General features: G+C 35.5%; 1 protein-coding gene across 2 annotated transcripts in view; it reads right to left on the reverse strand.

The window, feature by feature from the left end:
* LOC6033565 (tetraspanin-18) overlaps positions 1 to 17,045 on the reverse strand; it is a 68,097-nt gene that overhangs the window by 28,894 nt on the left and 22,158 nt on the right. The gene's annotated exons all lie outside the window — the stretch shown is intronic.

Genomic DNA, 17,045 nt, shown 5'->3' on the forward strand with positions numbered 1-17,045 from the left:
AATTTGAAGGTTTCGTTCCAGCTTGGTCGAAGAGGAGAATGTCGCTTGTTGACGGAATCTTTACAAGATCACCAAACTTTTGTTGGTTATTTGAAAAACCACAAACACAATTTCTACACGTATGAGACCAAGAATGCTCGTCCATTCAAGGCGGTCCTGAAAGGTCTCTCCAACGACTTGTCGGTGGATGAGATCAAAAACGAACTTAAGGTGTTGCTTGGCTTTGCCCCATCCCAAGTAATACCAATGAAGAAAAAATCAAACGGGAATATTTCTCGCTTTGGTTTGACTTCACAATTTTATCTGATTCATTTCAATAGAAATGAAATCAACAATTTGAAACTTTTGGACAAAGTTCAGTTTTTGTTCCATGTACGGGTAAAGTGGGAGCATTTTAAGAAACATGGCGGTAATGGCCAGAATCTGACCCAGTGCCGGCGTTGCCAGGCATTCGGTCACGGTACTGATCATTGCGCCATGGTTCCAGAATGCATGGTTTGCGGGGATTCTTCTCACGACAAGGACAATTGTCCCATGAAAGAAGTCACCCAATTTAAATGTGCAAATTGTGGTGGAAATCACAAATCAAATTTCTGGGATTGCCCCATCAGAAAAAAGGTTTTGGATTCTCGTGCTAAGCATCAGCCGAAATCCAAACCGAAATTTTCTCAAAGTCAGGTTGTACCTGCATCTTTAAATCAAACGTTCGTGCTGTCTCACTCGAACAATGCTAGAAATACCCCTACCGTGGAAAAGTTAGGTAACAGCAATGGCATTTCTTATGCCAACGTCGTTTCGGGTTCGGGTTCATCTACGAATTTTAAATCCTCTACCAATTTTCAAATTGGGCAGGTACCTCAAATTTCATTTGAAAATGTTTCTGCTGGCAACGTTTTGGGATCTTCTGATCTCGGCGATGTTACGTTTGAAAAAATGACTTTTTTGCAAAACTCACTGTTTGGTTTGATTCAAACAATGAGTAATGCTACATCCATGATGGAAGCTATCCAGATTGGATTAAAATTTGCGAATGATGTTGTTCTTACCCTGAAGTTTAATCATGGATCTAAGTAATTTCATCAATATTATGAATTTTAATGCTCGCTCTTTAAAAGCGAAAGAAAATGAATTTTTCAACTTTTTACGAGTTCATAACGTGCATGTTGCTGTTATAACCGAAACATTTTTAAAAACTGGCACTTACCAATAACAGAATGAATCGAAATGGCGGTGGAGTTGCAATAGTTATCCACCGTAGTATGACTTATAGCACTTTACGTGACTTTAAGTTAAAAGTTATTGAAAGTTTGGGCATTGAACTTGAAACTTCTTTTGGGAAAATTATGATTGCAGCTGCATATTTACCATTCCAATGCACTGGGGAAAATAAAAATTATCTCAAAGGGGATTTGAATAAACTTACTCGGCATAGATCTCGATTTTTGATCATCGGTGATTTTAATGCCAAACACCAATCTTGGAATAATTCAAAAGTAAATTCCAATGGTAAAATTCTAGTCAGAGATTGCACTTCTGGTCTTTATTCGGTTTTATACCCGAATGGGCCAACTTGCTTTTCTTCTGTTAGAAATCCATCAATAATTGATTTGGTTTTGACAAATCAAAGTCAGTATTGTGGTCCTTTAGTGACTCATGCTGATTTTGATTCTGATCACCTTCCAGTAACTTTTTCACTTTCTCATGAAGCAGTTACCAGACCCAATAGTTCTGTGTTTAATTACCACAAAGCTAATTGGGACAGGTATCAGCACAGGCCCGTAGCCAGGGGGGGGGCTTCCGGGCTGCAGCCCCCCCCGAAATTTTTTCCATTTTTTTTTTAAATTGAACTACCTTAAAAAATCTCAAAATCAATGATTGTGTGTTCTCTTCCCAGAAATAATTTGTAAGATAGAGAATCAAAAATTGATTGATCAAACTAAGTAATTTGCCTGTCCATTGCCGGGCTCAGTTTTTGTAGATTATGGATCCAATATTTAAAAATTGAGCTGCAGATTTGAACATTGTTCCATTCAGTAACATCTCATTTATCGTCGCTCAGCATCTGGAACTCGTTCCTGATGGGAATGTTGGCGGATGTTGACGTGTTGGTCGTGGCACCGGAAGTACCGGAACGGGTTCGCACTGGTGATCTTGGAACATATCCGGGATGTAGTAACTTTTTGTCGATGCCTTCTGCGCTCACGCTCCCCTGCGCGATGGCGGTCGACACGGCGTTGGTTTGTTTACCTTTTTGCACGCGGCCGGTAGACGAACTTCGCGGGTTTTTCGAGGCCGCACTCGAACTGCCACGGCCACGGCCGGCCTTTGGCATGCTGCAGGAGCAAACTCGCGGGTAAACACGGTAACTTACGGCGAAAAAAATCGAAAAAACGATAGAGCACTGAGCACTTGGCTGCTGCTTGCTCTCGTGCTTACACGGAGGTGAAAAAAAATAAAAAAAAAATAAAAATTTTACACTTTCAAATTTCTAAACTTTCATAATTTTTGATTTCAAATTTTTTGGTATAAGACAAAGAAATGCCAGAAATCAAAAATAAATAAAATAAAAACATAAAAAATTTAAGATAGCAATTCAACAGAATAATATCAAAAAATCTGAAATTCCAAAAATTAAAAAATCTAAAACTGAAAAATTAATAGGCGTCATCCATAAAGTATGTCACGCAAAATCGGCCAAAATTAACCCCCTCCCCTATGTCACACTTTGTCACGCAAGGTCAAACCCCCCCTCAAAAAGTACGTCACATTTTGCCAAACCCTCCCTCCCCTTGTTTTCGATGGGATTTTTTCTAGTATTTATTTTGATTTTATTTTTTTATACTCTCAAATAATGTTATTTTGTATTTTTGCCAATTTTCATATGAAGAAAAATGACGGGTTGTATAACAAAATACACTCAACTATTTTTTTTTTAAAGAATTAATATATAAAAAACCAGATTTGTACCTTATAAAAATCAGAAGACCTGTCATAACATTCAAGTCTTAAAAAATCTTGAAAACTGTTTTTCACAGCTTTGTATCTAATAAGTTCAAACAAAAGCTTTCAAAGCATTTGTTGTATCGAGCCAGAAATTGCAAAATATTTAAGTTCAAGCTGAATAAAAAAATAGAATTGTGACTATAGAATCAATTATAATGTGATGCTTCTTAATAAAAGTAAGCAAGACATTGTAGAAAAGAGCTTCACATTTAATTGTGCACAATTTGAAATAATATTATGCGTTCGTAAAAAAACCTAGCGTGACGTCACAGTAAAGTCAACCCCCCCTCCCCCCTTCGTCACATCTTGTCACACCTACGGTAACCTCCCCTCCCCCCCTAAAAGCGTACGTACTTTATGGATGACGCCTAAAATAATTAAAACTTAAGAAATCCTAAACTAAAAAAAATATCATTTTAAAATTAAGTTATTCAAAATCCAATAAATTATGTTTTTTCATTCTTAATTTTTGGATGCTTTAAATATTTTTATGTTTGAATTCTAGTATTCCTAAATTTATTTATTTTTACCAGAAAATTAAGTGATTATTGTAATGGCTTTTCCCTTATTTCAGCATTTTAAGATTCAACGTTTTGATAGTCAGCTTCATGAGGCAATTTTTCAATATTATTTAAGCGAATACATTATTTTCAAACGTTATTTTCAGTGGCATCCAAATAAACAAATCAAAATCTCATCAACACATATTGCACCCGAAGAAATATCAAACGACGCTTTTTGTTTCTGTTCCTTTTCAGCTGCGTACCGCGAGAAGTCTTTTCGTAAACCTTTTCTTTACCGTTTCCTGAGATTTTTTTGTATGGAGTTTTAAGAGTCTCCGTACAACAGGACATTTTTTTAAATTTTCGTTTGAATGTAAAATATAGTTCTTGTAGCAAAATTCAGACTAAGATTTGATTTACAGGAAAAATGTAATTGATTTAAGAATTCTTACATAAAGTATTCTGTACTTTTAAAACAAAAATTTAAGATAATAATTACACATGATAATTTCAAAAAAATCAGAAATTCCAAAAATGAAAAAAATCAAATACATAAAAAAAATAAAATAATTACAACTAAAAAAATCCTTAAATTATAAAAAAAACATTTTTTATCATTTTTAAATAAAGATATTCAAAAAATAATTTTCAATCATCAAATTATTAAACATGATTAGATCCCAGAAATAGAAAAAAAAAGGATTTCATTCGAGTGTTTTTTTGTTTTGCTTAGAAATATTCAGAGAGTCTTTTCTAGAACCACCACAGCCAATTTACATTATTTTTCCCCTTTATCTTGTAAAATCATATTGGTTATCAAAACTTATTTTAAAAATAATATAGTTTTGACACTTATTTCAAAATAAATAAATAAGTGAATTGAAGAATTTAATTTGTTAATCGTGTTCGCATTTACAATTTTTATCGTACATTTTATTTTATTTCAAGAAGATGTGTCTCAGGAACTAATAGATCAATCTCCAATGGTTCTGAGTCTTTACACGATAAGAACAATACAAGTTTTGCTTGATGTTGCTGTTATATCATTTTCATTGAAATACTTGTTAAACAGTTTGTACACTATTTACAATAAATTGGATAATGTTAATTTTTGTGTTTTAACGAAATATGCACTTTAAAGCTTACTGTGGATTTATTTTTTTTATCGATAAATTAATGATTTCTATGAATTCATAGACTTTTAAATATTTTGACTCTGGATATCTTTAATAATGTCTTTTTGATACTCTTTGGTTTAAATTTAACCGTTTATTCGATCAGAAAATTTTATTTTTAATTTTTTTTTTTAATTTCGAAGATAAGCAGCACTGCAACGATAGATTGAAATTTTATTAAAAAAATATTTTTAGAATTAAGATCTGATTAAATTTTTTTGTAATGTTTTAAAATTTTATTTTTGCTCAAATTCTGGACCAATTTTCAGAATACAATGAGTAATGAATTTGAAAATGGCGCTTAATCGGAATATTAAAGTTAAACATGAATCGTTTTAATGTTTGATGCAATCGAGGAAAATTTTAACGGTTACATATGCATTTAAAAATGGTTACATATGCATTATTAACAACTCTTCCAGTGAATATTTTGGCGTTAAAAATTAATTTAATACATTTTATCTAAATTTTTTAGCACATTAAAATTAAACACAGGCACTGATTTTTTTTCTTCAAATCTATTTATTAACAGTTATTTATTATAGGCCTATAGGGTCGTCCAATTACCATGGAGACACTTCAGAAGCTGAAATTTCAACGATTATATTTTTTTGTATTTCATTAAAATTATTTATTTTTGAGAGCACCAGGAGCTTCGCAAAATATGAAATGGCTTCAATAGCTTAGAAGAATTAAAATAAAACATTGTTTAAGTTTGTTTATAAAATTTTAAGGAAAACAAATATTCCAGTTATGAGTTTTATGTTGTGCTAGAAAAAATGAAAAATGTTAGATAAACCATCACAATTATCACACAGCTGATACAGATACAGAGACAGAAAACAAAATACTTATGGTTAGATAAATCGATATTAGTTTAAAAAATTTTTTTTGCTTTCAAAAATTTGATTCAAGTTAAGTTAAATTTAGCGACGTTTATCACGAAATTTGATTACAATTAAACAATTCAAGAAAATGTTAAAAAAAAACACTTTCTCTACTCCTTTAATACAAACTAGCTGTTAAAATAAAGAAAAAAAAAATGACGAAGGAGTTTCTTCAATAAAGACATTGAAAACTTAATATGAAAATCTTCGAAAACTTTTTTGCATACATTACATTACAATTTTACAATTCATCTCAGTAATTATACCACAAACCAAGTGATGGTATAAATGATTTGCAGATTTTTATGCTCCTTGAATTTTTGCACCCAAGCCCCCCCCGAACAAAAATCCTGGCTACGGCCCTGTATCAGCATCATATTGAGAACAATTTAAATCATGATTTTGTTTTAGCAACCAAAGCTGATATTGATTCAGCCTTGGAATCTTTAACTAATGCAATTTTGAATGCTAGGAATATTGCTATTCCTAAAGTCCAAGTCAAATTTGATTCTCCCATTATTGATGACGATCTTCAGCTTTTGATTCGTCTGAAAAATGTTCGCCGAAGACAGTATCAACGTTCTCGTGATCCTGCACTGAAGCGAATTCAAAAAGATTTGCAAAAGGTTATTGACCACAGATTCACTCTCCTGCGAAATGAAAAGTTCGCAAGAGATGTCGAACAAATTAAACCTTATTCCAAACCTTTTGGAAACTTTCAAAGGTTCTTAAGAAACCTCAAAACCAATCCCTTCTTTAAAAGATGGTGATAATATTCTATTAACTAATGGGGAGAAAGCTCAAAACTTGCTCAGCAGTTTGAGAGTGCTCATAATTTCAACTTAAATGTTCTGAGTCCTATTGAAAATCAAATTTCAATAGAATTTCAGAATATTGTTGAACAACAGTTTTCATCAGATGATGTTTTTAATACGGATCTGAATGAAATAAAATCTATTATCAAAAAAATTAAAAATATGAAAGCCCCTGGTGAGGATGGCATTTTTTACATTTTAATTAAAAAAATACCTGAAGCAACTTTAAGTAGATTGGTCAAAATTTGCAACAAATGTTTTGATTTGGCATATTTTCCCAGTAGTTGGAAAAATGCCAAAGTAGTTCCGATTTTAAAACCGGATAAAAATCCTGCTGAAGTCTCAAGCTATCGGCCCATTAGTTTGCTTTCATCTATTAGTAAATTATTCGAAAGAATAATTCTTAATAGAATGATGACGCATATTAATGAAAATTCAATTTTCGCTGATGGGCAGTTTGGATTTCGCCTTGGGCATTCAACTACTCATCAGTTGTTGAGAGTTTCAAATTTAATTCGAAGCAACAAATCTGAGGGCTATTCTACTGGCGCTGCTCTTCTAGACATAGAAAAAGCATTTGACAGTGTTTGGCATAAAGTTTGATTGCGAAATTGAAAAGGTTTAATTTTCCGATTTACATCGTGAAAATTATTCAAAATTATTTGACGGATCGTACTCTGCAGGTATGTTATCAGAACAGCAAATCTGATCAACTACCTGTACGTGCTGGCGTCCCTCAAGAAAGCATTTTGGGTCCAATTTTATACAATATTTTTACTTCTGACTTGCCTGATTTGCCCCCAGGATGTCAGAAATAACTTTTTGCTGATGATACAAGCATCTCCGCCAAGTCTTCGTGTCATCACAAGAAGATTACAAAAAAGCTTGGATATTTTCAATTCTTATTTGAAAGAATGGAAAATTACTCCAAATGCTGCAAAAACTCAACTTATTATTTTCCCTCACAAACCAAGGGCTGATTTTCTTAAACCAAAAAGTCATCACATTATAAAGATGAATGTGGTAAATTTAAAGTGGGAGGATCAAGTGAAATATCTTGGACTTGCTTTTGACAAAAACCTTACTTACAAGGATCACATTGAAAGTATCCAGGTTAAATGTAACAAATATATTAAATGTTTGTATCCACTTGTAAACAGGAATTCTAGACTTTGTCTCAAGAATAAACTGTTAATTTATAAACAAATTTTCAGACCTGCCATGCTTTATGCTGTGCCGATTTGGACAAGCTGTTGCTTAACCAGGAAGAAAAACTTCAGAGGATTCAGAACAAAATTCTGAAAATGTTTCTGAAACTTCCTCCTGGTTCAGCACCAGTGAACTTCATCAATTAGCCGAAGTTGACACTTTGGATGTTATGTCCAATAAGATAATTGATGCATTTCGACAAAAATCATTGCAGTCTTCAGCTGCATTGATCCGCTCTTTATATAGTTTATAAGTTAGTTTTAAGGTATCCCTTTTCCCTTTTGTACATGTAGGACCTCCTACATTTAAAATCACTGAATAGCGAAAGCTACAATATTTCATGAATAAATGAAAGTTGCTAGTATTTAAAATTGAGGTGAAAAGTCATCGATTGTGATTGGACACTCAATAATATTTTAACTGAATGAATGTACATGGAAAAGAAAATCAAAATAAATATAAATTAAAAAAAAAAAATCATTGGTTTGTCCATATAATTTTCCATACAAATTTGGCAGCTGTCCATACAAAAATGATGTATGAAAATTCAAAAATCTGTATCTTTTGAAGGAATTTTTTGATCGATTTGGTTTTTTCGGCAAAGTTGTAGGTATGGATATGGACTACACTGAAAAAAAATGATACACGGTAAAAAAAAATTTGGTGATTTTTAATTTCACTTTTTGTCACTAAAACTTGATTTGCAAAAAAACACATTTTTTAATTTTTTTTTATTTTTTGATATGTTTTAGAGGACATCAAATGCCAACTTTTCAGAAATTTTCAGAACGGGCAAAAATTTTTTGACCGAGTTATGATTTTTTGAATCAATATAATTTTTATCAAAAAATCGAAATATTGGTCGCAAAAATTTTTCGATTTGATTTTTTGATGTAAAATTGAATCTGCAATCAAAAAGTACTTTAATGAAATTTTGATAAATGCACCGTTTTCAAGTTATAGCCATTTTTATGTAACTTTTTTCATAATAGTCGCAGTTATTGATTTTTTTTAAAAATAGTATCCATGTTTGCCCACATTTGAAAAAAATATTTTTGAAAAGCTGAGAAAATTTTCAATATTCTGCTTTTTCGGACTTTGTTGATACGACCCTTAGTTGCTGAGATATTGCAATGCAAAAGTTTAAAAACAAGAAAATTGATGTTTTCTAAGTCTCACCCAAAGAACACACCATTTTCTAATGACGATATCTCAAAAAATTATGGTCCGATTTACAATGTTAAAATATGAAACATTCGTAAAATTTTCCGATCCTTTCGAAAAAAATATTTTGAAAATTTTTAAATCTAGACTAACATTTCAAAAAGACCAAACATTCAATATTGCGCCCTTTTGAAATGTTAGTCTTGATTTAAATTTTTTGAAAATATTGTTTTCGAAAAGATCAGAAAATTTCACGAATGTTTCATATTTTAACATTGTAAATCGGACCATAAGTTGCTGAGATATCGACATTAGAAAATGGTGGGTTGTTTGGGCGAGACTTAGAAAACATCAATTTTCTTGTGACCAATATTGCGATTTTTTGATAAAAATTGTATTGATTAAAAAAATCATAACTCGGTCAAAGATTTTTTGCCCATTCTGGAAATTTCAGAAAAGTTGGCATTTAATGTCCTCTAAAAAATATCAAAAAATAAAAAAAATTAAAAATTGTGTTTTTTTGCAAATCAAGTTTTAGTGACAAAAAGTGAAAAAAAATCACCAAAATTTTTTAACCGTGTATAATTTTTTTTCAGTGTAGTCCATATCCATACCTACAACTTTGCTGAAGACACCGAATCGATCAAAACATTCCTTCAAAAGATACAGATTTTTGTATTTTCACATAGCATTTTTGTATGGACAGCTGCCAAATTTGTATGGAAAATTATATGGACAAACTAATGATGCAAAATGGCTTCTTTGGGCATACCAAAGGCACCAAAAAAGTTTCAGCCGGATTAAAAAATACAGAAAAAATCAAGAGTCTGCGATCAGCAGAGAAGCGAGTCAGACGTGCGTCCCTCACAAACCAAAAAAGTGCTTAAAAAGTGCAAAAATGCCTCACGGCAAGAAAAAGAGGCGGTCCTCACCAGCAGGATCGGCAGATTTGAAGAAGCTAAAGAATGCCGAAGCGCTACCTGCAAAGCCAGGCAGTTTGAGCAAGGACGCTCAAAATTCGTCTGGAAACCAGTTCGCTACCCTCCCTGTGGACGTGAGCGAGAAGGAAGAATTTGAACGACGGGAAAAGTTGCCACCCATTTTTGTGAAAACATCGTCTTCGGATTCGGTGCGAAAGTGGCTGACCGGGTTTATCAAATCTGGTGCTTTACGAGCTTCCATTCGCTTGTGTGCTGATGGACTCAAAATTCTGCTACCTACCAGAAAGGATTACAACTACGTTCGGGATTTCCTGAACAACACAAAGATTGAATACTACAGCCATGACGATCCAGGTAAACGCCCCATGAAACAGGTCCTCCGAGGCCTGTACGACATGGATGTGAGTGTGCTGAAAGAAGAGCTCAACACCCTTAAGTTGAACGTGCTCGAAGTCTTCAAGATGACGAGACACAACAAGGACATCAAGTATCGTGATCAACTGTACCTGGTTCATCTCGAGAAAGGATCGACAACGCCGTCTGAGCTGAAAGCAGTTCGGGCAATTTTCAACATCATCGTGACTTGGGAACGTTATCGTCCAGTGCACCGTGACGTGACACAGTGTTCGAACTGCTTGCAGTTTGGACACGGTGGAAGGAACTGTTTCATCAAGAGTCGTTGTGCAACCTGCGGAGGTGAGCACAAAACTCAAGCTTGCGAAACAATCAACGAGAACATCGAAGCGAAATGCTTCAATTGCGGCGGCGACCATTCTACCAAGAATCGGAGCTGCCCAAAACGAGCTGAGTTTGTAAAAATTCGGCAGCAAGCGACGACGAGGCACCAACCAAATCGTCGCAAAACACCACCAACTTTCACGGACGTGGATTTTCCTGCTTTGGCGTCACCTGGAGCGGGATCTGTTCGAGTGGTTCCAAATCTGCAGCCATTGCCGTTGAATCAGCGGCAAAGAGTTGCAGAGCATACAACACCTCCTGGTTTCAGTCAGCAACCGAAGGAAAACCAACCAGCATCAACGGATGAAGGCAGTAGTGACCTGTTTTCACCACAAGAACTTCTGAACATTTTCATCGAGATGACAACAACACTGCGTGGTTGCAAAACTCGTGCGGAACAAGTAAGAACGCTTGGAGGATTTATCTTAAAATACAGTTCGTAGTTTACTCGTTCTAATGATTTTGAATATTTCAATGAATTTATTTTTTAGTTTTAAGTTAGGATTAGTTGTTAAAGCGATTTTTTTTTCTTTTTTACCCAAATGTATTCGATTTAATGCAAAAATGTAAAACAATTTGAAACAAATAAATGAATGTGAACAGTTAATAAGAAAACGAAAAATATAACAAAGATGAAGAGCATGTAGCCATACCACTTAGAATGTAAATGAAATGTAATTATTATAAGAAAGTTCAATAAAGACATATTTAATCTCAAAAAATCAGAAAAAATCAAATGACCGAAATCTCAGAGAATTGCTCTAATATTATTTTTGAACATTAAATCTTTAATCAAGATCGTACAAAACTAGCAGCTATCATAACCAACTACCTTCATTTCAGTTTTATCAAATCAAGCCAATTATATAATAAATTCTCAATCCATACATTATCAGTTAAAAACAACGCCAAAGTCAACGAACCGCAACGATCCACCCAGTAGCGAGAGTACGTGCCCGCTCATCGCCGCTGCCGCACTTTTCGGCGGAGATTGAATAACTCGGTTCTGGTCACGGTCAAGTTACGTCCACCCCGACCACCAGTCCGGTTTGACCTGACCGACATGTGTGGAAACTGAGCGCGCGCACGCCTCAGAACCTCTTGAAAAACCTTCACGGTTCGTGAGGCATTACAGACTACGGCTTGAAAGGGAAAATTCTTGAGTAAATAGGAAATGTTGAGTTCCGTCCGAGTGAGCTCTATAGAACTGGCTGTGGTCTACCGTGTAGAATTTTAATATTTTTTGAAGGTTTTACGGTCCAATTTCCTCATATCTGAGGAAAGAGAGTTTTATTTTGCTACGGACGGCATAACAAACCATTCATCTTCGTTTACATAATTCGTTTTACGGTCCGTGGTGATGCGCGCACATGCGCTGGTCTCCCGGGACCGGTTTTGGAACGCACCGTGGCCGGCCACGGCAGATTGGGAAAGGTCAAATTACACCGCGTTAAACCGTTCACAACAAATCGGGTGTTCGGTTGGACCTTTCCAACTCACGCGACTTGGTTGATCTTTCCGGGGGGAACACACTTCAAGTTCCGGAAGAAAACAGCTGCTCAAGTTGCCAAGCAGACTTTTATTGGCGAATTTTTGCGTTTTTTTTTTTCTAAACGAAACAAACCCGCAACATAATTGCTTCACTTTTGTTTATTTAGTTTTTTTTCTCTCGGGCGTTCAAGTCGCCCAAAAAATACGCGACTTTTGAATGCGTGTGTAGCTTGCATGATGATTACGTTTGGCCGATCGATCGTGAGGAAAGTTTTGGTCAAAAGCTAACCGTATCGGAAGTACTATTATCTGGCCAAAGTTTCTATTTTGGCGCGCGCGCGCTGTTATTAAAAATAAAGGCAAAACTGCCAAACAGGTTTTGACTTTACATCGATGATTGCCACTGGCCGGTGCCCACGATCCAATCACAGGGGGCGGCATCTCGGCGGACGTTGATCAATGAAGAATTAGTCTCGAGGAAACGGATTTAGCTTTTTTAAAGCATTTTTCAAAATTTAATTCAATAACCCTTCAGTTAAAAAACAACAAATTTTCAAATTAAAGTTTTTGCTGATTATTGCAGATTATTGCAGATTCAAAAAGTACAAAATAACTGAAAATGGAAAATTTTCTGAAGAGAACTACTCTGAATGACCATCGTTTGCTGGTTGGTTTCGTCAGGCCGCGATCAACAGGTTGCGATCAACACCTCCTTGCGCTACAACTCTTTTGCTTCACTTTCGTCGGTACTGCCGATTTTCGTCTCGAGGCGACACACAATAGAGTTTATTATTGGGCTGGGGGAACAGAGTCCATTCATGTCTTTTATTTCTTTTCTATTCTTCACGGTGAAAGGGCAGTGGATTTCAAAACATTGCCGCCCCAAAACCTGTTCCTATACCTCAAGCCCTTTGGGTAGTCGTAATCATGGTTATTCGGGCACCCCGCACGACCAATTTGTTCAACAGCCAATAGTTTGACTTTTGTTGTAAAGGTTAATTTCTAAATCACTTAGCGTTTGTGGCGTTTGCTGAAAGATTAACTACCGGGTCAATATGGAAGGTTAATGAACTGCCGAGGTGATTACATCAAACGACAGCCATCGATCAGGCCCGAACTCCTGTTTCTGCAGAAAGACTTCAACTCCTCGTCGTCTGTATCGGCATGTGCAGCAGTCTCAGTTCTCGGTCAAACTTTCTCTTTTTACTTGCGCTTAGAAAACCTGTAACCTGTAAAAGGGTACTTTGAAGCAGAGAAAAACAACGTCCGGACGTTCGCGGGACGGCGAAACCTTCACCCGCGGGTTTGTCAACGGCACCGAGTTGTCACCGTACTGGACCCCTTTTCCGATCTCGGTGACGATCTGTTGACGATCAACGCGTTGATTGCATCAAACGCCAACAAGACCTGAACGTCGCTCTCAGCTTGGCAGAGCCAAGAAAGCGAAATAAAGCGTTCAAATCACCATAAATCCACCATATAGAGGTTAGGATTTATTTTTCCTCTGCGTGCAGTCGTTTTGCGCAGATGTTGGCGCTGGAATTGGCAAACTGCTGCCAGAGTGTGTACAAACATCTGCGACCACCTGTTTTTTTGTGTGAAGAGACGTTCACTTTCATTTGGGGTTTGAAAACATGGTTATGAATTTCAAGAGGATGCAGCTGGTCACAGCAATCTAATTGTTTTTAGAAAATTTGATAAAAATGTTGTAATAAAGAGATGAACCATAAAAAACTTTTTTTCAGTTCTTCCATGTTCTTGATCTGATAAAAATGTTAAATAAGGAAACAAAATTGTAAAAAATCAGTTACAACTGTTCAGTAAACGCGGATCTCCCTGCATCCCATGAAGGCAATGTGTACGAGCAGATAAGCAAGTAGTCAATTAATTATGAATAATTTTACGTCAAAAGAGTTAAAGCGAACCGCCATTGTTTAGAAATTTTCCCGCGTAAAATGTGCGCCATCCACCACCACGTGCGTGTTAACTTGGCTTCATCATTGCCATTATCTCCACTTATTTGATGTAACACATGTTCGCTTGATAACCCTTGATATCATGCTGATGAGAGAAACAAATGTTTGTGGAATTCCAGCGTAACTTACCTATTCAATTAGTACCTTTTTGTGGGACAAAAATTTCTAATGCAAATATTGTTAGGCCTTCAAGCAATAAGGGGGTACAGCGGGACTCACGATGTGACATTTGAGAACTGGCTGTGTTTGGTGACCTTCGCCGTTGGCGTCTTACGGCGGCGGCGGTGGTCACTTCTTGCCGTAAGAGGATAAAAATAAAGCCCATCAAGAAACAAGTTTTCTCCAGTCAATCTGGTACGGGTCGGGGTGGTTTTGGTCGTTTGCGAATATTGGTTCAAACTGCATGGAAAGGTTGTCGAGTGTGTGCAGGTTTATTGGAAAAAATGCAAATTTTATTTCAACCACTGACTTTTGAAGGGGTATTGCAAAAAATAACAGCGTGACTCCACTAGGGTAATTTTAACTTTACCTTTTTGGTATGACATCATCCAGTTTATATAGAAACCTTTTTTTGATTTTTAGAACCTCAAATGAATTGTAATAAAGTAAAATGAATCATTATCTTTTGTGTATTATATTCAACATAAATTTGGATGTGTAACGAGCATATAAAAGCTCCTTTTCATATTCCATGATATATCTTGTTAATATAAATATTTTGTCTAAAGAAATTGATTAAATATACAGCAATTCCCCACGATGATGATGATGATGATGATTCGAAAAAAAAGTTCTCCGATCGGGCTCAAATTTTTTCTGGGGGATCCTTGGCCGAAATAATTAGACCCGTATTTTTTTGTTTGGCCATTAGGGTGACCTACGCCGTGTTAGGGTGGTCCGAAAAATGGCAATTTTCGTCGATTTTCGCAAAAACCACTTTTTTCAAAAAATCATATCTCCGCGCCATTTCATCCGATTTTAGCTGTCCTAGACGCAAAAGAAAGGTGATTAGTTTGGCTATTTGGGAAAAATAGTAAGAAGTTTCGAAAATCTAGCTTAACATTTGAAAAGGTCATATGAAAACTTAAAATGCTGTTTTGAAGGTCTCGGGACCAAAGAGCATATGTCTGAAAATATTTTTATCGGATTCCTCGGAAAATTTCACATAACATATCAAAAAATGGTGAAGTTATGTTTTCGATACTCTGAGATACGATTTTTTGAAAATAAAAACTGTGTTTTTCGACGCGCCACGCGCAAAAATTGGAAAATGACGAAAACGGGGAAAAATCGACTTTTTTCACTAAAACTGCGATAACTTTAAAATTTCAGCAATGACCTATACATGTTAGGATACTAAAATTTTCGTAATTAAAAGACGCAACTTTTGGTACCATATATAGGTCATCGCTGTCATCGCTGAAATTTTAAAGTTATCGCAGTTTTAGTGAAAAAAGTCGATTTTTCCCCGTTTTCGTCATTTTCCAATTTTTGCGCGTGGCGCGTCGAAAAACACAGTTTTTATTTTCAAAAAATCGTATCTCAGAGTATCGAAAACATAACTTCACCATTTTTTGATATGTTATGTGAAATTTTCCGAGGAATCCGATAAAAATATTTTCAGACATATGCTCTTTGGTCCCGAGACCTTCAAAACAGCATTTTAAGTTTTCATATGACCTTTTCAAATGTTAAGCTAGATTTTCGAAACTTCTTACTATTTTTCCCAAATAGCCAAACTAATCACCTTTCTTTTGCGTCTAGGACAGCTAAAATCGGATGAAATGGCGCGGAGATATGATTTTTTGAAAAAAGTGGTTTTTGCGAAAATCGACGAAAATTGCCATTTTTCGGACCACCCTAACACGGCGTAGGTCACCCTAATGGCCAAACAAAAAAATACGGGTCTAATTATTTCAGCCAAGGATCCCCCAGAAAAATTTTGAGCCCGATCAGAGAACTTTTTTTTCGAATCATGCTGTTTTCGTGGGGAATTGCTGTATACAAAAGTGTGACCAATCAGCAGACTGGAGGCTTTTTCAAAATATGTAGCAATATAGTGTGTTCATACCAAATACAGAGAAACCTCTTTTTTACACGGTGGCGTTACGCTTTTTGTTTAGAAGATTGCTCTTAAACTTTACAATATTTTTGCATGCTTTAAAAGCGTTTAGTAGATCTGAACAAAACCTACGAATTGCTTATAAAACATTGCAAAAATGTTTCGTCGTTCCAGAGAAATCGACAAATTAGAAAAAAGTAACGCACCGCGTAAAAAGAGGATTCACTGTACCTGGTAAAAGAAGAATAAAGTGATAATTGACTTTTGCTACGTGATTTGACTTTAATTTCATTTGATAACCAACAGGGCACAAGGATGGCCTATGTAGCGGTTGCCTAGACCAAAAAGGAGCAGATCAAAATCACTCACGGTGTCATCAGGGGAAAATAATCTTCTTGCGACAGTAACCTCCAAAAACTCCGATATGAAAGTCTGAGAGGACTGGAAAACAGGCCTCACACAGCATGAAATTGACAAATTGATTGATGTAGTAATTAGTCATTCTTTAAGAATTGTACAATTAATAAACTATAAATAACTATATTCTTCATTACTAAAATTTTTAAGTTATCGCAGTTTTAGTGAAAAAAGTAGTTTTTCCCGTTTCCGTCATAATCCAGTTTTTCCGTGCGACGCGTCAAAAAAACAGTTTTTATGCTCAAAAATCATATATCCAAATACTGTAAATGGATATTCGCCATTTTGGATATGTAACCAGGGAAAAAATCGAGGGGTAAATATTTTCCGATATGAGCTCTTGGTCCCGAGACCTCAAATCAGCAAATTAAATTTTTCATAGGACCTTTTCAAATATTCAGCTAGTTTTTTGGACCCCAACATATTTTTCCTTAAAAGCCCAACTGTCAACATTTCTTTTGAAACATGGCGCTCTAAAATTAGTAAAGCCGTTTCGGAGATATGATTTTTTTTGGAAAATAGTGGTTTATGCTAAAATCGGCCGGGTCCGGTGGCGCAGTGGTTGGCGTGGTAACCTCTCACCCCAGTATGGTCTGGGTTCAATCTCAGACGGACCCGGTGGCATTTTTCGAGACGAGATTTGATATCGGATGGGGAAGTAAAA

The sequence above is a fragment of the Culex quinquefasciatus genome, chromosome 3, assembly GCF_015732765.1.
Source record: "Culex quinquefasciatus strain JHB chromosome 3, VPISU_Cqui_1.0_pri_paternal, whole genome shotgun sequence".
NCBI lineage: Eukaryota > Metazoa > Arthropoda > Insecta > Diptera > Culicidae > Culex > Culex quinquefasciatus.